Genomic DNA, 20699 nt, shown 5'->3' on the forward strand with positions numbered 1-20699 from the left:
CTCGATTATAAGACGTGTTTTTTTTCAGAGCAAATGCTCAAAGTCGTCTTCTAATCAGACCCCTGCTGCTATCGGCACTTATCCCGGGGCTTCTATGACAGAGCGCCGGCATCACATGACCTTTACGATGTTCATTCATAGAAGCTCCGGCAGCAGCAGAGGTTGTCTGTGCGCATTGCACCAGCTGCCACCACTACACACCAACGAATCTGAAGCACGGGGAGAAGTCTAGGGAAGTACTGTATGGGGAGGGTAAGAGTGGCAAATGGGGGGTATAAGGGCTTCCTTGTGGCAGAGTGGCATATAGGGGTTAAAAAGAATATCAGGAAGGCAGAGTGGCATATAGGGGGTTAAAAGGAATATCAGGCAGACAGAGTGGCATATAGGGGGTTCAAAGGAATATCAGGGAGGCAGAGTGGCATATAGGGGTATAAGGCATATCTGGGGGGCAGAGTGGCAAATAGGGGGTCAAGAGGCATATCTGGGAGGCACAGTGGCATATAAGGGGTATAAGGCATATCTGGGGGGCAGATGTGCATAACTGGGGGCAGGTTGGCAAATAAAAGGAAATAAAAATAAAAAATGCATTTTTCATAGTTTTTATTAAATATGAAAATATAGTTTGCATGTGATTAATATTAGTAAAACTTTTTTCTTATAGGGTAGTCTTATATTCAGGCTTTTTCTTTTTTTGCTCGTTCCCCGCCCATTTTGCCTTTAAATGGGGGTGTTTTCTGCTCCCCTGACGTCGGTGGGGCCGCCCACTGATGTCAGTGGACGGCCCTGGCCGCATCCAGCAAAGGGATGGCTCCGGGTAGCCGGAGCCCAGAAGTTCCCAGGTATGGCTATATATATATATTTTTTTAGTATATTATATTGCAAGAAACTGTCCCAGGATTTTGTTGTTAGGCAAAAATCTATTTATCTTAACATAGAGCCTGCTGAGAACAGACAGGTGCCTGAAAACTAAGAATACAGATGGACCAATGTCCCTGAAATTCTTGGAGTTTACTGAAGCAACAATCACTCTGATTACATAGAGCGGTGTATTGAGTGGAAGGGTGACTGGACTGACCAAACACAACGAAGGTGGAATGCTCCTGCATTCACAAACCAATGTATATATTCACAAATATGCAATTTTGTTTTTGCTTTGTGACTAGAAAGCACTACACCTGATGTACGCAGTGTGTCATATGTATTATTTTAAGTGACATATCACCATTTAATAAGGACCACTGTCATGAATACAGACAGCTTTGTTGTAACTGCTTGCCAAGAATGCCAAAGTGAAAATTAAAAGAACTTGTATTGATTACATTTATCCTTTTAACATAAACTAGGTTTGTGTATTTTTGAGTGAAATTTCATCTGTATGTAGTATTATAAAATTTATCTAAAAAAGGGTTCTTCTTTGTAAGATGTTGCAGCCCAGAAATGCATGGCCTGACTAGATGGGCTGAAGGGTTTTAAGTGCCGTCATATTCCATGTTTCTGTGTATGGCGCCGATGTGTAGATGTGACATTTCTTGTGGACACTGTGCATGATCTGCACAAAAATAAAAGTATTGCCGAACTCAAGATACTTAATATAAATACTCTTTAATTAATATCTTTTAGGGAATTCTGGATTTTAGTAAAAAAATTAAGAGTGAGCTAATATCCACAGTACAAAAATTAGTAATTCAACAAAAATAGCTCAATGTTGTTCACCCAAAGACACTAACAAACAGGGAGAGGTCAGAAGTCTCAAACGTGCATCACCAGTATGTAGAAGGGATGGGTACTCACACGGCAAGCAGCGTATAAGTCTCGGGTCAACAGATCATCAGCCACTGTAAGAATTCAGTAATCTACAGCACTGCAAACAGCAATCTGCAACAATGTATTTCATGGCAGAATTATCAATCCTTCTATCCAACGGTTCATTCACAGAGAATGATGTGGAGGATAGTATCTCGTGACATGCAGCAAAAGTTAAAAATGAACAAAGACTGCCACTGGTGAAATATGTAAAACACAATATTTATTAAAATATGCCACACAGCATGTACTCACAAGCGACGCTCCGTATAACAGTGTTTTGCTGATTGAGAGTTTCCTCAGGCAAACAGGCTTGAGAGTTGAGGAGCTTGTCTTGTGAATACCCATCCCTTCTATATACTGGCTATAGTAGTAAGAAAAAATCCATAACAAAAATGTATAAAAAGTATAAAATTAAAAAATTGATAACCAACAAAGTGCATTTTGGCCTTCCTTGTGCAGATGTTTACGGCCAGATAAAAAGTGCCAAGTTGATTTTTCATTTTCACAAGCACGTTACAGTGTATTTGTGTTTAGCATTATTCTCTAAATATCTCATGCGCAGATATGTTAAGATGAAATTCTATAACATGCACATTTGAGTTTTCACTTGTCTTCAACAAATAACGGACAAGACATAGGAACGCTGAGGATACATAGATTAGATATCATATAATAGGAAATCAGGTGATTACATGGGAGGTACGGCACACATTTGTCATGATGTTGCATTGCTAACACTGCACATTTCACAAAAGAATTACTTTTTTAGCTGTTATCTAAATTGATATCCACATATTGATGCTGCTGCCAATAATGCGTGGAGAGATGTCTACTTAGGTTCCCACTAGTGAAATTAGTACATTTGTAAAAACATTTGTCTACAAACAGGAATAGCTGTGCATCATAATACTAACAAACTCATCCTGTGGAATTTGTGACGACTGTAGCAGAAAACACAGATATTTTATGGTTTCAATTATTATTTATTGAAATATATATATGATGTTATGAAAATCTGATTATTATCCATTAGTATTAAGTATTAGTTATTTATTCGAGGCCTCTTGGAAGGCTGTCCGTGGCCACTGCTTTCTTCATGAGAAATCCTCTTCTTATTTTGCTGGACTGATTTCTTGTCACAGCGCTGCCTGGACCTTCTGCACTGAGCCATTTCTTCATAAAAGTCATGGTAGACAGAAATCTTGGCTCCAGTTTGATTGTTTATCCGTTCCATGTGGCTGTGGAACTCTGGTCCATGGGAAGCATCCTTCTCTGTGATCATCAGAAGGGCGTGGATCATCTCATGAAGAAGTGTTTGCTCCAGATCTCTCCTCGGCCTCAAACTCAGCAGGGGCTCACTAAGGTGTATAGTACACAAATTTCTGCTTTTGTCATAGCGACAAAGCCCAACAGCTGTAATCATCCTCCGATTCCACTTCACCTCCACGTGGGTTAACTTTCCCCAGAAAAACAGGTGATTCAGCTTCAAAAACAACTCACGGATATTGTCCGTGGGGTCCAGAAACTCCCAAAATGGGTCAACCACTGAACTCCCCTCTGTTTTTAAAGAATCCATAACAGTAGGGATCTTCTGAAATAGCTCCAGCTCTCTCACACAAGAGTTATAACGGTGCCAATAACAGAATGGCACAATGTCATCACAGTGCCTTGATTCCCTAGCTTACCGATGACATCATAGTAGCTGCCATAGTAGCACTGAATATTTACACCAAAATAAAAAGCTAGGTTTAAGGGGTCCAAACTTGTTGTTATATGTGCTAAGAACATTGACAGGTTAATAAGAAAGGGTGATTTTTTTTAGATATAAAAATTAGGTATAAAAATAAAGTTGTGTGTATGTATATATATATATATAAATATATATATATATATATATATATATATATAAGTCCAAAATTAACAATTGCACTCCAAATGCCAAGTTTATGCCCGGTGCCAAATAGCTGTAGCAGTAAATAACAACTTCGGTTTTCAAGTCAACGTTTCAGTCTTGTTTATTTCAGACTTTCATCAGGACATGTCCTGATGAAAGTCCTGATCATGTCCTGATGAAAGTCTGAAATAAACAAGACTGAAACGTTGACTTGAAAACCGAAGTTGTTTGTGTGGTTATTTGGAAAGTCCCTGGAGTGCCGGTAACTATTTTTGGACTTCATATATATATATATATATATATATATATATATATATAAGGAAAAGGAGAAAATGTCAGTAAAGGATAATTAGAATAAAGACAAATGAAGGACATTATAGAAATGAGGATGAAGATCTAGCCAACTGCCTAAAAAAATACTTCTGTCTTCTGTTGATTTCTTCAGAGGGGCCGTTATAAAAGAGGAATAGGGAGACATGTAAAACGTGTGTTCATAACGGAATACTAAAATCTACAAAGTAAAAACAGAGAAAACCATGGGACCTGATAAGATGCAGCCAAAGTTATGTAAAGCTTCGGGTATCCTGGCAGACATTAGAAGACTTATTTAACCAGTGGCTACTGACAGAAGTAGTTGACTATTGTAGAACCGCTATACAAAAGGGCTGCAGGGAAGACTTGGCCAACTATACACCAGAACATCATTATTTGGGAAATGAATGGAAACCATGTTAAAGGATAGGATTTTAATTCTCTGAATGTACATGGTTTGCAAGGTCAGAAACAGTACGGGTTTACTGCTTTTTTGACTGGGTCACTAAGATAATAGACCAAGGAGAATCTGTTGTTATAACCTGTCTAGCATTTACCTTTTCAAATCAATGTCGCCTCCAGCTTTCATATTTGGGGGCACACGGGGGGACAGAGATGAAAGTAGGAGGGGCAATTATAAAATGCTACATGTACACTATATACATATATATATAGGCTTTAGACATGCATTTTTAACCACATAATATGTACTTATCTCTTTGAAGTAAAGACCTTGATTGAAATATGATTTAAAAATAACAGCTGAACTGGCAGTTATTTTTCATTCCTTAATATCATACCCTGCTGAAGATATGTATAAATATTAGCCCCTGCAGCCAATAGATGGCATTATTCTTACAAATAAAATCCATTGGAAAAATCCAGGTCTAAAAGTCTGCCATAAAGTTATAAAATAGCTGGTTTAACATAAACATGACTCTCCATATCAAAGTTACTTCACATGTAGTTCTTTAATTTAGATAATGCCGAAGAAAGGTGTGAATAATATTATGTGGCTTAGAGTAACCAATAAAATAATCATGTTGTATTAACATTTTTCAACTAAAACACAATTTTTCCCTATTTTACTTGTAAACATGTTACAAAAGTGTGCTTGGCTGGCTGGAGGGGGTTGTGTCAGAGGTAGCATTTGAATATAAAGGTAAGTAAGAAGATGGAAAAGAGAAGGAATAGCAAACATAAAAACCCAAGTCACAACAATCTGACATCTAAGCTCATAACTTTTATAAAGTAAAAATAGGTATAATTTAACAAATGAAAAATTTGTTAAAAAAAAATGAAATACAGAGCATATATATATATATATATATATATATATATAACATCTTTAGTTCTGTTTAAGTAATGCCCCTCAAAAACCTTGTGTAGCCCCTCGGGAGCTACATCAGAACTATGGGATGAAAAATGGCATTTGCTGGAAGGAGAAGTAAGTGATCACAACTGAAAACTCTCCTGAATTTGCCAGAGGTTTGGTTATCACATCTGATGACCGTGCCTGGGAGCATCTGGAGTAGCTCTGTCCTCCTGGTTCCACTAATTTCTCACCTTGCCTATTTTGGTCTTGCACACCCACTCCTTACTACTATATAGATGAGAATATTATTTACATTCTGGATGGAAGCCTTCCATGACCAGTCTGTGCCACATACCTTTGGCACATCAGAGTGTCAGACAAATGAACCACTACAGTAAAAGTGGTGGAACAAAGCATTGCAAACAGAAATCCATGGTAGTGCAGAAGAAGAATGTGACCCTGCTTCATAAACTCTTCATACATGTAAGGTCATAAAGGAAGATTTATTTACCCGTATGTGTGCAGTAATGCAAGAGCAAGGTCCTTTTCTTTTTTGTATGTGATTTTAAATTTATTCCACTGATTGTAACAGCGCTACAGAATCTGCAGGCACTATATAAATAAATGTAATGTCCCCAGAATGTAGTGACTAGACCTTCACAAACCTGATGCATACTAGGATGTGTAACGGTGTAAACTCTAGAAACAAGTCCAAGACACCGTCAGTGAGAGTTATTCGGTTCTATGTGGCGTCTTACCCATATTTTAATTCTTGGATTATACAGAAATATATCACATACATCACAGAATGCTTAACATATCTCAAGTAAAAAGCGTCCAATGAATACATGAACAGAATGTATGGGTATATGAATGTATGGGGAAAGCCAGCTCCCTAGGGTTATAAAAGCTCTCTAATAAAAAAATAAAAAAACAGCCCTTTGCTTTGACTAATGAAACGTGTGTGTGATCTACATATAGTTTAGACACATTAAGAGTGATAAGAACCATTTGTATGTTCTACTATCATCAAACTTTTATTAACGTTGGTCCAGTTGGATTAATCTAAAAGATGTAAATACATTTGCCCAGGTTTGCATCATGTAAGGCGGCTTCTTTATTTTTTTAGATGGGGGGAATGACAGAATGATCAATGTAAAAAAAAAAATCATGTGCAAAAATGTGCTTTCGTATCTGTCTAGTGGAATTTTGGCAAATTAACTCTTTAATACATATGATAGCTGAGTAGTCAATTTAAGCTTTTCTGATGTCCTTCTTGCAAATGCATAATATATGCGTGATATTCTTATTGACAATTAATCCTAGCATTTGCTCGGCAATCGTTCTGAGGTGTGGGGGCTGTCAGGCTTTTGTTATGAAGTAATATTTGTTATAGGTACTGATTTATGTTTTTCTTGTATTGATATATGAGGTCACAAGGCAGTTCATGATCAGGAACCTGTAATCGTACATCAGAATGGTATAAAATGACCTCACCTTCCTAACAGTGGTGTCGCTACAGGGGGGCAAGGGGGGGCCGATCTTACGCGGACCGCACCTCGAGCCCTGCTACTTACCTGTGGGAGGGTCCACTGTACTGCATAGAGGAAGCGGAACCTAGCAGAGTTCACGTGACATCACATGATTCTGCTCCAGTCCTGCTTCCTCTGTGCAGTACCAGAGAACGCAGAGGGAGGTCGCGCCCTCTGCTGAAGTCTGTGAGCGGCATCGAGGAGCTGCAGTGCAGGTAAGGGGGTGGGGAGGGTGTTTGAATGAGTATGCGTGATTGAGGGAATTAATCTGTGAATGAATGAGTATATGAATGAATGAGTGTGTGTGTCAGGGTCCGCGGCAAGAGAATCCTCGCTGCAGCAACTCACCTGAGTACCCGCCGATAGCGGGTACTGTCTCCCACGCCGCAACCTCCATCTTCCCGGAACCAGCTCCGTCAAACTGTGTTTAGGCGCGCGCGCGCGCGCCCCCTCCTGCCTCTTCTAGTTTCCTGCACGACATAACCTGGGGAATGCACGTCAACGGCACCACGCAAGCAGGAGGGGCTCAGTTATTTTCCCTGACAGAGCTATTTAGTTTGCGCTCCCGATATTGTGATTTCTGGTTTTGACCCTTGGCTTGTATTTCGCTTATCCTGATCTCTCCTACCCCGAATTTTGGCTCGTCTTATGGATTTCGCTGCTCTCTCCTGCCCTGACCTTCGGACCGTCTCTGATTTTGCCTTATCCACTAAACCTTCCCTCATCTTCTGGAAGGTAGCCTGCGTACTGGGTTCCTCTCCTCGCTCCTACCAGCCTGACAGTGTGTGATAGCATGGATGTGTAAGTGCTGGAACCTAGGCATGATGGCACTGTGATTGCTGTTAGCAATCACACGCCTATCATACCAAGTCAGCCAGTACATGCTGAAACCTAACTAGCTGCCCCCCTTGTGTATTGATGCTGCCAGCAGTATGGGGTCTGCACATCACTTACAGCCACCCTGTACCAACATGTACTGGCTGACTTGGCATGATAGGAGTGTGATTGTTTTGTGGGCAGTGTGGACGCCAGGGCTGGCTTTGGGGTGTGCAACCTGTGATCTATGCCTGTAATTTAGGGGGTTTTAAATATACCTTTTAATGACATGTTTTTATGTGAATTCCAATTGATCTATACCTGCACAGCTGGGTTTTTGCGTTATTCTGTAGATCCATATCTATATATTTCCATACATTATTTATGTATACCTGCAAATACAGGGTTAATATGTCTTATTCAGTTGATTAATACCTGCAATGCTGTTTCCATGTATTTATTTGATCTATACCTGCAATGCTACGTTTCATATACTATTGTATACCTGCAAATACAGGATTTGTATGTCTGATTCTGTTTATTTGATATATACCTTCAGTGCTGAGATCACAAGGGAAGTTCAATTGATCTGGGTTTGTGTGTTGATCTATACCTGCTATCGGCAGCAGGGACTAATAATTATATATATATATATATGGGCAGCAGGGGCTAGTAAATGGGTTTTAGATATGTGGACATGGGCGCAATTTCAGTGCTTGCCATAGGCGCTATTTTCAGTAGATACGCCTCTGATAGTCAGATACCCCCTTTTAATTGCACATGTTTTTGTCATTGAATAAGGATCTCTGGCCAATCACTCCAGCTTTTCGATCTTAGGCTGTTATATCTCCTAATAAGGTACACAAACTGTGCAGCAGAAGAAATGTCTGGTACATCTAACTAGGGCTGCAACAACTAATCGATAAAATCGATAATAATCGATAATGAAAATCGTTGCCAACGAATTTCATTATCGATTAGTTAAATCGATTTTTATCGATTATTAAATGAGGGTTTTTTCAGAGCAAACGCTCTGAAAAATACCCCTCATTATATAATCCGTTTAGTCTGACTCACAGCAGCAGCTCCTACTTACCAGTCCCTCCCTGTAATCACTGTGACAACTGGCCCCGCCCCCTTCCTTCTCCCAGAAGGCCAGAACCACATGTCTGTGACACTTATCTAACTATAAGTATAAAATTAATATTTGGGCTACTGAAAGTTAGGGGAGGTGGGAGTTAATTTAGGGGCAGTTATGGTTAATGGGGTGTTTAGGGTTAATTTAGGGGCAGTTATGGTTAATGGGGTGTTTAGGGTTAATTTAGGGACAGTTATGGTTAATAGGGTGTTTAGGGTTAATTTAGGGGCAGCTATGGTTAATAGGGTGTTTAGGGTTAATTTAGGAGCAGCTGTGGTTAATGGGGTGTTTGGGGTTAATTTGAGGCAGTTGTGGTTAATGGGGTGTTTAGGGTTAATTTAGGGGCTGTTGTGGTTCATGGGGTCTTTAGGGTTAATTTAGGGGATGCTGTGGTTGATGGGGTCTTTAGGGTTAATTTAGGGGCAGTTATGGTTAATGGGGTGTTTAGGGTTAATTTAATGATGAGGACTGAGGGTTAATTTTATTAATTTAATAAAGTTAACTTAAGGTGCAGTTAGAGATAAAGGGGGGCAAACTAAGGGGAATCTAAATCCTGGGGGCAGTGAAGAGTAACCCAGTACTTATTTATAAAAGTATGGTCTGTGACTCTATGAGGGGACTATGAGATATCTGGGGGGTATAAGGCATATCTGGGGAGGACGGAGTGACATATCTGGGGTATAAGGCATATAGGGTATATAAGGCATATGTGGGGAGGTCAGTGTGGCATGTCTGGGGAGGACAGAGTGGTGAATCAGGGTGTATAAGGCAGATCTGGGGCCACAGTTGCATATCTGGGGGTAGAGTGGAGTGGCATATGTGGGGAGGGCAGTGTGGCATGTCTGGGAGGCAGTGTGGCATGTCTAGGGAGGATGGAGTGGTGTATCGGGGTATAAGGTGTATCAGGCACAGTGGCATATGTGGGAGGCAGCGTGGAGTGACATGTGGGAGGCAGCGTGGAGTGGCATATGTGGGAGGCAGCGTGGAGTGGCATATGTGGGAGGCAGCGTGGAGTGGCATATGTGGGAGGCAGCGTGGAGTGGCATATGTGGGAGGCAGCGTGGAGTGGTATATTTGGGAGGCAGAGTGGAGTGGCATATGTGGGAGGCAGAGTGGCATATGTGGGAGGCAGCGTGGAGTGGCATATGTGGGAGGCAGAGTGGCATATGTGGGAGGCAGCGTGGAGTGGCATATGTGGGAGGCAGAGTGGAGTGGTATATGTGGGAGGCAGCGTGGAGTGGCATATGTGGGAGGCAGTGTGGAGTGGCATATGTGGGAGGCAGCGTGGAGTGGCATATGTGGGAGGCAGCGTGGAGTGGCATATGTGGGAGGCAGAGTGGTATATGTGGGAGGCAGAGTGGCATATGTGGGAGGCAGCGTGGAGTGGTATGTGTGGGAGGCAGCGTGGAGTGGTATATGTGGGAGGCAGAGTGGAGTGGAATATGTGAGAGGCAGCGTGGAGTGGCATATGTGGGAGGCAGAGTGGTATATGTGGGAGGCAGAGTGGCATATGTGGGAGGCAGCGTGGAGTGGTATATGTGGGAGGCAGCGTGGAGTGGCATATGTGGGAGGCAGAGTGGAGTGGCACATGTGGGGGGCAGTGTGGAGTGGCATATGTGGGAGGCAGCGTGGCGAGCCTGGGCTCAAACGTGCATAAATTGGGGGGGGGGGCTGGTTGCGAAATAAAGGCAAGAAATGCATTTTATCAAAGTTTTTTTATTATGCTGTTTGCATTTAATATAATTTGTTTATTACATTATTTTAAATAAATGAAAAATTTACATTCATTTTTTTATCCGATTAATTGATTAATCTAAAAAATAATCGGCCAACTAATCGATTATGAAAATAATCGTTAGTTGCAGTCCTACATCTAACTAGCAAACAGTAATAATCAATCTAGAGCATGAGAGCACATTAAAAGCAACTCATCGTTGTGACGTCTTATGATGAAATGGTATTGTAAATTGTAACAAGAACCAGGAGGTCTAACAGCGCTCAAGATCTTGGTATTAAAATACTTCTCCTTTGGGAAAAAGGTCTCCAAAAGAACTGAAAACATTTTGGTGATTTCTTGTGCTTACTGTGCAAGATCTGCAAAAAAAGATAATCACTATGTAAGAGTTTTTGAAAAAACAATAATATAATGGCTGTAAAACTACAGCCTAAGTGCTCCTAGTGAAATACCCCAAATTTTCTGCTTTCCAAAAATATAAACAATCTAGTCTGTTTATTATGTTTTTGTGATTATCTTTACAAGCCAGCATAACTGTTAAAATAATGCAAGACTTTGAAACAGCAATGTATACCTTCTATATACCTAATATTTGCCTTATAATTGACACAAACATATGGGATTCTTATACATAGAAACTCACTAACACACACCCGATCTTATCCCACTTACACATCCATGCTCACACACAATTACACAACCATGCTCTCTAGCACACACAAGTACATATCCATGGTTTCACACACACACACACACACACAAGTACACATCCATGCTCATACCCACTCAAATACACATCCATCCTCCCACACACCCACACACATCCAAAGCCTGACTTTGGGAGGGGCACTCACACTAACACAAACCAAGTGTGAGAGTGGAACAACGGTGGAGTCCGAAATGCAGGGACGTAACCCCAGGAGGCAACAGAAAGCTAAATGCAGCTTAGTATAAGGTGCAATGAAGTAGTCGTAGTCAGGAACGTAGCCGAGGTCAGCATAATAGAGAGCAACAAGGTCAAAATCGGAAGCCAGGAAACCAGGAGTCAGGAAACCAGGAAAATCGGGAACGCCGTTTAGTAGCCAAGGGTCGGGTAACGGAGGGCAGCAGAGTCGAGGAAAAGCCAGGTTCGGTACACAAGATAACACTAGGAGATCAAAAAAAACGCACAGGAAGCTCAATAGGAAAACAATCACTGAGCACTTAGCTATGCTATGGATTTTAAACTTGCTATAAGTAACGTGTGAGAGCCGGGGAACCTCGCCCCCGACCATGATGTCATCCATGCGCGTTCCCCGGCGTCTCCATTCGAGGGTGCATAAAGTTTGTTGAAGGCGCGCGCGCGCCTAGTGGCAGGATTGCTGGCAGAGGAGGAAGCCAGAGATGCGTCGCGGGATTCAGTACCCGCGGGCATCGGGTACTCGAATGAGTGGCTTCGTCGAGTAGCTTCGAGTTGCGGACCCTGACACCAAGACACACACATTCAGACATTTGCACTAGTGCATGCACACAGACACTCACACTACCACAACCAACTCTAACGCACACACGCATATACTTGACACTAACACACATGCACACACACTGCAGTGACAAATCAATGTATTTAATGATCTAGAATGCAGACTTTTGTCCAGAGTCTATAGGAATAGTGATATAATGAAGGCCGTTGATCTAGCTGATAAAAAATACTGGGTTGATCTTCCTAATGCAATCAGAGGCTTGTTTAGTTATCTGATACAATGTCAGGTGCTGTTACATTTTCTACACAATATACCAAGGAGTTTAACCAATCAAAACTATTTAAAAAGACACCTTGGGGAGATAAAATTGGATGCTACTTATAGCAGGTTATTGAAAAAGGAACTCCCTTTGCACCGCCAACAGCTTGAATTTTGGCTAACATGATCTCTCCCACTTTTTTCACAAGTAATCCTTATAAAGCGTCAGCTCCTGGCATGTTTTCATGTGGCCATAACATTTGTAATTGTTGCCCTTTTGTTGCGGTAGCTAAATGTTGTAGATCCAAGTAGAATTCAAAATAAACACTATATCAATTGTACAACATCTCATGTTATTTATTTAGTTGCTTGTAAAAATGTGCTGTGCAGTATGTTGTCATCCTCTCCACTAGGTAATTACTTCATGACCATTAGTGGTGGTGACCCATGTTAGTTAGAATTTCTTGGTATTGAACGCATCTTCAACTCCCCACTACACACTAACGCATCTTAACAAAAGAGAAGTGTAGTGGATCTATTATTTAGGTACCAGAAAAACTTTCGGTCATGGATTGGTAAGTCTGGGGGGAAAGTGGCATATCAGGGGTATAAGGCATATCTGGGGGGAAAAGAGGCATAGTGGGGTCAAAGTGGCATATCTGGGGGAAAGAGTGGCATATTAGAGGGTTTAAGGCATATCTAGGGGCAGAGTGGCATAAAGGGGGTTTAAGGTATATCTAGGGGGCAGAGTGGCATATCTGGGGCAGGGTGGCAAGCCTAGGGCAGATGTGCATAACTGGGGGCAGGTGTGGATAACTTGCTGGCACATTGGCATAGAAAAAGGAAATAAAAGCAAGAAATGCATTTTTCTCAATAATAGTTTTTAGTAAATATGAAAAAATAGTTTACATGTAAGTTCATATTTACTAGTAAAACTTTTTTCAATATTATAATTTATTGTTTTCTTTAGCGGCACCATCATATTCCGTAGCGCTGTACAATGGGTAGACAGGACATAACAAGTAGTATGTAACATAACAATTTGACTTATAGAGACAACAGGTGAGGAGGGCCCTGCTCAAACGCGCTTACATACTAAGGTCTAGGGTAGTCTTATATTCAGGTTTTTCTTTTTTAGTATATTGATATTTAAATTTTGTGGGGTTGTCTTATTATCGGGTCGGCTTATAATCGAGCAAATACAGTGTATCATACACAACCAGGGGCCACAAATTCAATTACCATGTTATATCTATTAATAAGGCACACAGGCTGTGCAGCAGAGGAAATTCCTCACATATCCTACTGGCAAAGGAAAATAATCAATCTAGAGCATGAGAGCACATTAATAGTAACTCATCACCGTGACGTTTTATGCTGAAACGGTATTGGGAATTGTAACAAGAACCAGGGGGTCTCCCGTGACTTCCCTGAGGATATCCGGCCACGAAAAGGTCTCCAAAAGACGTGGCTGGTGATGGGTGTAATGGGGTGAACTAAAAGAGGGAAAGACTTGCAGATTTATTAATGTGTCTTTTTATATGAGTTGTATTTTGTTCAGCATGTTCTGGCATTTCATTCTTTATTTTATGTGTTTCTACCCTTCCCTATGCTGTGTGCCGTCCCATAGTAAGATGAGCATGTTATCCTGCGCGCCCTGTAGCTTCCAAAAATCATTCACTGACCTACGTGTGGGGTATTTACATAATCTGGAGATGCAACTGAACACATTTTGGTGATTTCTTGTGGACGCTGTGCATGATCTGCACAAAAAAAGATAATCACTGTACAATGAGTACATGCTGTACAGCATATTCTAATAAATCTTGTGTTTTACGTACTTTACCAGTTGCAGGCTTTATACTTTTTTCCTTATGTTGCATATCACAAGATACTATCCTCCACATCATTCTCTGTGAGTGAACCGTTATATAGAAGGATTGATACATTCTGCCATGAAATACATTGTTGCCAATTGCTGATCACAGTGTTGTTGATTGCCAAATACTTTCAGTGGCTGATGATCTGTTGCTGTGAGAGCGGCAAAGCTTGTCTTGTGAATATCCATTTCTTCTACATACTGGATATAGTAGTAAGAAAAAAATCTAAATCCGTCCAATTATTCTCTAAATATCACACGTGCGGATATAAGATGTGGGGCAAGGTTTGGCGGCCATCGAGCCACTGGGCAACCCTCTGATGAGTGGAACCTTGAGTGCCCCTCTTTTAGGTACCCTACTGACTAGTGATATGCTGGAATTATTATTTCTCTCTGCCCTCCATGCCAACAGATTTTAAATGCTTAATTTATTAGAATGTATATACAACAAGGCAACATATACTATATGTTTGTTTTTCTGGCATGTTTGGTTTTGGTATTTGTTCATATACTGTATGTATTGGGCTTCTATACATGATGTATATATGTGTGTATATTCAGTATTTACTTGATTATAAGACAAGGTTTTTTTCAGAGAAATAGAGGTCTGACTACGAGACTAAGATCCAGATTCCTGTCAGCGCTGCAGAGGACCCGGATCCTCCTCTCTGGCAGCCGGTGGAGGTCTGTGCAATGGGCTTCTATGACGGAGCACCGGCATCACATGACCTTACGATGTTCATTCATAGAAGCCCCGGCGGAAGTGCGGGCAGCAGCAGCAGAGGTTGTCTGTGCGCATCGTGCCAGCTGCCACCACTACACACCAAGGAATCTGAAGCACAGGAAGAAGTCTAGGGAAGCACTGTAGGGGGGTAATAGTGGCAAATGGGGGTATAAGGGCTTTCTGGTGGCAGAGTGGCATATAGGGGTTAAAAAAGAATATCAGGGAGGCAGAGTGGCATATAGGGGGTTAAAAGGAATATCAGGCAGACAGAGTGGTATAAAGGGGGTTAAAAGGAATATCAGAGGCGCAGAGTGGCATATAGGGGTATAAGGCATTTCTGGGTGGCTGATGTGCATAACTGGGGGCAGGTTGTCAAATAAAAGGAAATAAAAACAAAAAAATAAATTTTTCTGAATCATAGTTTTTATTAAATATGAAAATATAGTTTACATGTGATTAATATTTACTAGTAAAACTTTTTTCTTATAGGGTAGTCTTATATTCAGGCTTTTTATTTTTTTGATAAATTAATATTTTGGGGTTGTCTTATAATCAGGGTCATCTTATAATCAAGCAAATACAGTATATACATACCTCTGAGGATTTGCCTGGAGAGTTCCTAGGTATGGGCATATACATATATATATATTTTTTATATATATATATATATATATATATATATTATATTGCAAGAACTGATGGACCAATGTCCCTGAAATTCTTGGAGTTTACTGAAGCAACAATCGCTCTGATTACGTAGAGTGGTCTGTTGAGTGGAAGGTTGACTGAACTGACCAAACTCAACTAAGGTGGAATACTCCTGCATTCACAAACCAATGCGTATACCGTAATTGCTCGATTATAAGACGACCCCCCAAAATCTGAATATTAATTTATGAAAAAAAGAAAAAGCCTGAATATAAGCCGACCCTATAGGAAAAACCAGTAAATGTTAATTCATGTATACTATGTGAATATTGTTTGTTAATAAAAGCTATGATTGAGAAAAATATTTTGTTTTTATTTCCTTTTTTTTCAACCTGCCCCCCCCATTATGTACATCTGCCCCAGGCTTGCCACTCTGCCCCAGAAATGCCTTATAACCTCTAAATGCCACTGTGCCCCATGATATGCCTTTTAACCCTCTATATGCCACTGTGCCCCATGATATGCCTTTTGACCCCCTATGTGCCACTCTGCCTCCAGAATTGCCTTATACTCTGGCATTTAGGGGGTAAAAAGGCATATTATGGGGCAGAGTGGCATATACGGAGGTATAAGGCATTTCAGGAGGCAGAGTGGCGTATAGAGGGTTAAAAGGCATTTCTGCAGGCAGAGTGGCATTAAGGGTGTTAAAGGGCATTTCACAGAGCACTCTGCCTCCAGAAATGCCTTATGCCCCCCCATTTAACACTCGCTCCTCCAAACTTACCGGTGCTTCTGAGTCCCCGGTGCTTAGTCGGGGCAGCGTGTAGAGCTCTACGCGATTCGTGTAAACAACTTCCGATTGAGCGGACGTTGTCTACGTGAATCGCGTAGAGCTCTACACGCTGCCCGGACTAAGAACCGGGGACTCAGAAGCACTGGTAAGTTGGGGGGAGAGCATAGCACAGGAGGCTCTAGGTCCCCTGCATCGCTGCGGGGATCTGGATCTTAGTCTCATAGGCAGACCTATTTGCGGTCTGATTATAAGACGACCCCGATTATAAGACTCGTCTTATAATCGAGCAAATACGGTATTTTGTTTTTGCTTTGTGACTAGAAAGCACTACATCTGATGTACACAGTGTGTCATATGTGTTATTTTAAGTGACATATCACCATTTAATAAGGCCCACTGTCATGAATACAGACAGCTTTGTTAAATTAAAAGACCCCTTGTATTGATAACATTTATCCTTTTAACATGCATTTGAGATATAAACTCGGTTTGTGTATTTTTGAGTGAAATTACATCTGTATGTCGTATTATAAAATATATCTAAAAAAGGGTTCTTCTTTGTAAGATGTTGCAGCCCAGAAATGCATGGCCTGACTAGATGGGCTGAAGGGTTTTAAGTGCCGTCATATTCCATGTTTCTGTGAATGGCGCTGGTGTGTAGATGTGACATTTCTGAATGCTAGGTCCACTTTAATTTTTTAAACCAAGTTTATATTCTGATTATAAGCTTTTCATCATATAAGGCACATTGCGGATATCCCAGTTTTCCTTTACTTTTTGTTTCCTTATTCAGTTCTTGCCGTCACTGTTTACCCATTTATGTCAAGCAGTATTTCTACAGATAAGACTTTACCATCTAACCTAAAACTGCACTCGTGTACTACCACATGTTCTTAAAACAAATCTTTTCTTCCCTTCGTTTTCTTTCTTACTTTTTTGTCTCATGTTTTTTAGTTAGAAAAAAAAAATATTAACCATCTTTTGTTTTCTTCTTGCAGGAGTCTTGCAGTTTGTGGAAATCACCGCCGGGGGGGTTGGTGTTGATCTGTGTTGTAGCATCTTACGCAGTTATTACTGGATACACATCCGCAGCTGGCTTTAGTACTTTCAGTATCGATTCCGCATACAGTCCTTTTGAAGGCAATGAGCTACAGCAAGTGCGGGAGATGGACATGCAAAACACTCAGCTGAGGGCACCAGGAGTTTATGGCGGAGTGGCTTTCAGCATGCTGCTGTGTGCATTTACTATTTTATTCCTGATTTTGGGGGCTAAACCATTACACAGTGTCTCTGTGCGAATCCTCTTTGCAGAACTGATTTTTGACGCTCTTGCGTTCCTGGCGTATGTTGTTGCAGTCGGACTTTACCTGTACTTTATTAAGCAGGTAAACTCAACTGAAATCTGCAAGGCTAGAGAGAGAGTTTATGCGGGCCGTGGCTACACCTGGATGAACTGTGAGGTGCAAGGAGGGGATGCAGCTGTTGCTATATTTGGCCTGATTGCTGCTTGCCTGTACCTTCCTAGCACAGTATTGTGTGGTCTCTATATCAGAACTGTGTGCGACTTTAAGAAAAATCATCTGCATTATGAATGTCCTCCTGAACCCTGCAAGCAAAATGAACCCAGGGTCCGATCACGGGAAGAATTAGATTCACATAGGTTTCATCCTAGCACACTGGTATAATACACTATAACAAACAATTGTGTAATTTTGTGCTATATCCATACTGCCAGTGTTACATGAAAGAATTTCTCATTTTATTATATGAGTGTGTTATACAATCTCATATACATATACAATATCATAGAATAAAATTTATTTTAATTGAGACTTACAACATTTTTAGCTGCTTATAGGAAAAGGTTTTTTAATACCCATTTGTAATCATGTGTAAATGATTGTAAATATGTAAACTGTTTTTACATAGTGTGAAATGTATGTCTTTTTCAAATAAAGTCAGTAAAAAAATACTTTTCTTGTTGAGCTCTGAATGAGAACTCCAATCAAGCCACTACGTATGTTTATGTCATAAGAATTACTTACTATAAAAGATCTACAAGAATGTCCACAATCTCTGCTAGTTGTGTATGTTCAGTTTCGTAAAACAATGCACACTGTGAACATAAAGTGTGTAACCACAGCTAGTCTCAGCAACAAGATGCTAGCAGTTATGTGTTCTTCCTACAGAGACCAGGCCGAAATGGTGGCACCCATTGGATCCCTTTACTAGGGGCAAATCATCCTACTGGGACCCATATCCATGTGCCCCCTCTTTTCTTCCCTGATGTCTTTCTTTCTAAGGGCAGAATTTTTGGTGCAGATGAGTGTACCACTATGTTTTACAGACTTTAAAACTCACAATAGCTTTTAGATGAAAGAGTAAGGCATGCAGAGAGTGTATTTATAAATTAAATTGTAAACACACATTGTGAAAAAACATAAGTGACTAAAAAGGTGGGTTTAGTCAATGTGTTTTTGACTTGGGTGCCATTAGGTCAAGCACTGGCCATATGTATTACAAATGTCTGATAGATGGAGGTGCTAAAGCATTATTGTAAATGGGATATTTGCCTGAAATCATCAGATTAAATCATTGCAAAAAGCAGAAGTAATGTTAGTACAGAAAATGAAAAACATGAAATACATTAAAGCTGAAATATTCAAAATAACTATAAATATATCCAATTATGTTATTTCAAAGTGAGCCAGAGTGTGCCTCAATAAGGTTAGAGGAGGAAGTATTTTAGAGAATGTTGTCACTGCGGCTCAGGTTCTCTTCTCTTAACGAACTGGGCTGACCAAGTAATTGGACATGAGCCCAAATAGGCTCACTCAACTTTCATCTACTATTAGGAGGTGTTTTGCCACAACAGTATTGGACAGATTCCATAGTTTTGCATGTTTGCAGATAAGTCTTGCTTGTTGTGTGTATCTGTTGTACTTTAGTCACAGTCAAAGTTTCCCTGGCCAGCGCAGAGTTGTAGCACAGAGAACTGTTGGCCCGGAAGTGTGCTTGGTGGGGTGTTCACAGTGTTTGAAGGGTTGACAGCTGGCAGGTCGTTTGGAAAGTGTTGGCAACTGGCCTAGGAAGTGAAATAATAAAACTGTGCCCAATTCCCTACCAAAAACTTCCAGTGTCTAGTGTCATCATTTAGTAGGAAAATGTGGGTGGTAGGCAGTGGCATATAGGCCTAATCAGTCAAGGAAACTGTACCAATGTAACCATGTAATCTGTGAAATGATCAGCTTGGTCAGAACGATTAATAGACCACACTCAATAAAGTTTCATTGGTTGGATTTTAGGGCTCTTATAGGAGTACAAGAAAAGTTACCCAAAACCCAAATTCCTTCAGAGATGAGCCTTTGATACTGATGTTCCACTTACTCTACTGGATGATTGAGCTTGTACAATCATAGTCCCCTTTATAAATTTTACTCATTAATGTATAATTATAAAATGTATTGGCACCCTTAAAATGTAAGACATTTCAGTAAATGGACATCTGCTTTCTCTTCTTACTGATGGTGTTTAGGAGATGTTTCTAGAGGTTGCATCTTAAAACACTGTTCCTGCACAGCACTAAGTAATATAATGGTAAATCACCACTAGCAATTGAACCCTAAGATTTTTAAGATATCTCCTAAGTGTAGATTGTCTTCTTTAAGTGTTGTTACTGTGCATCAGGGTGTTTAGCCTTCATAAAAAAGAACTTAAATTTTAAAGAACTTAAAAAAACTCCCCCTAAATGTTTTTTTTTTCCTTCAAATGTAAAAACTAAAGTAGTTATCTGAGAAAGAATGCAACAAAAACAAAACAAACATTTAATCTGAATCAATTTCGCTTGCCGTGCACAAGTCTTCTGGTCACTTCCCATCATTTGGTACATGTGTATCAGAGATGGTGAGTGTAGGAGCTGCATGATTTTCTCAAGGCTCAATGTTAATGCGCCGGGATCTTCAAGCCAATTTGGCACGTAGAGACTTGTGAGACAGGATGCAACGTGAAGTCAGAGTGTATGCATGTGTGTAGTGCCTGTGTCTGTTAGACAGTTTAAAGCTTAAAGCAGCCAATCAAATCAAATGATCAGGTATGCAACTGACCGAGACTTTCCAGTCCAGTTTACATATGCACATTTATACTAACACACATTTACAAATACACACTCATGCTAACACACGTACACATACATGCTAACAAACACACACACTTTTGGGGAAGATTATAATTTGTGAAACTCTTACTATAACTACCAAAATGTATTAAAGATATCTTCTAAATCAAGACAAGTTCTTTAGTGTATATATACTGTATATAAACACACACACATTTGCCACTTGCCCTAGCACTGTATAGTTATTATAGCTTCTATGTAGAAAATGTATT

At 40.4% G+C, this 20699-nt stretch overlaps 1 pseudogene; it reads left to right on the forward strand.

Moving 5' to 3' along the window:
* LOC149302534 (MARVEL domain-containing protein 3-like) overlaps window positions 1-17998 on the forward strand; it is a 31149-nt pseudogene extending 13151 nt beyond the window's left edge.
* Window positions 17999-20699: the final 2701 nt, after the last annotated feature.

This window comes from Sceloporus occidentalis, unplaced genomic scaffold, assembly GCF_023333645.1.
Source record: "Sceloporus occidentalis isolate IW3139 unplaced genomic scaffold, rSceOcc1.0.p SCAF_18, whole genome shotgun sequence".
Classification (NCBI taxonomy): Eukaryota; Metazoa; Chordata; class Lepidosauria; order Squamata; family Phrynosomatidae; genus Sceloporus; species Sceloporus occidentalis.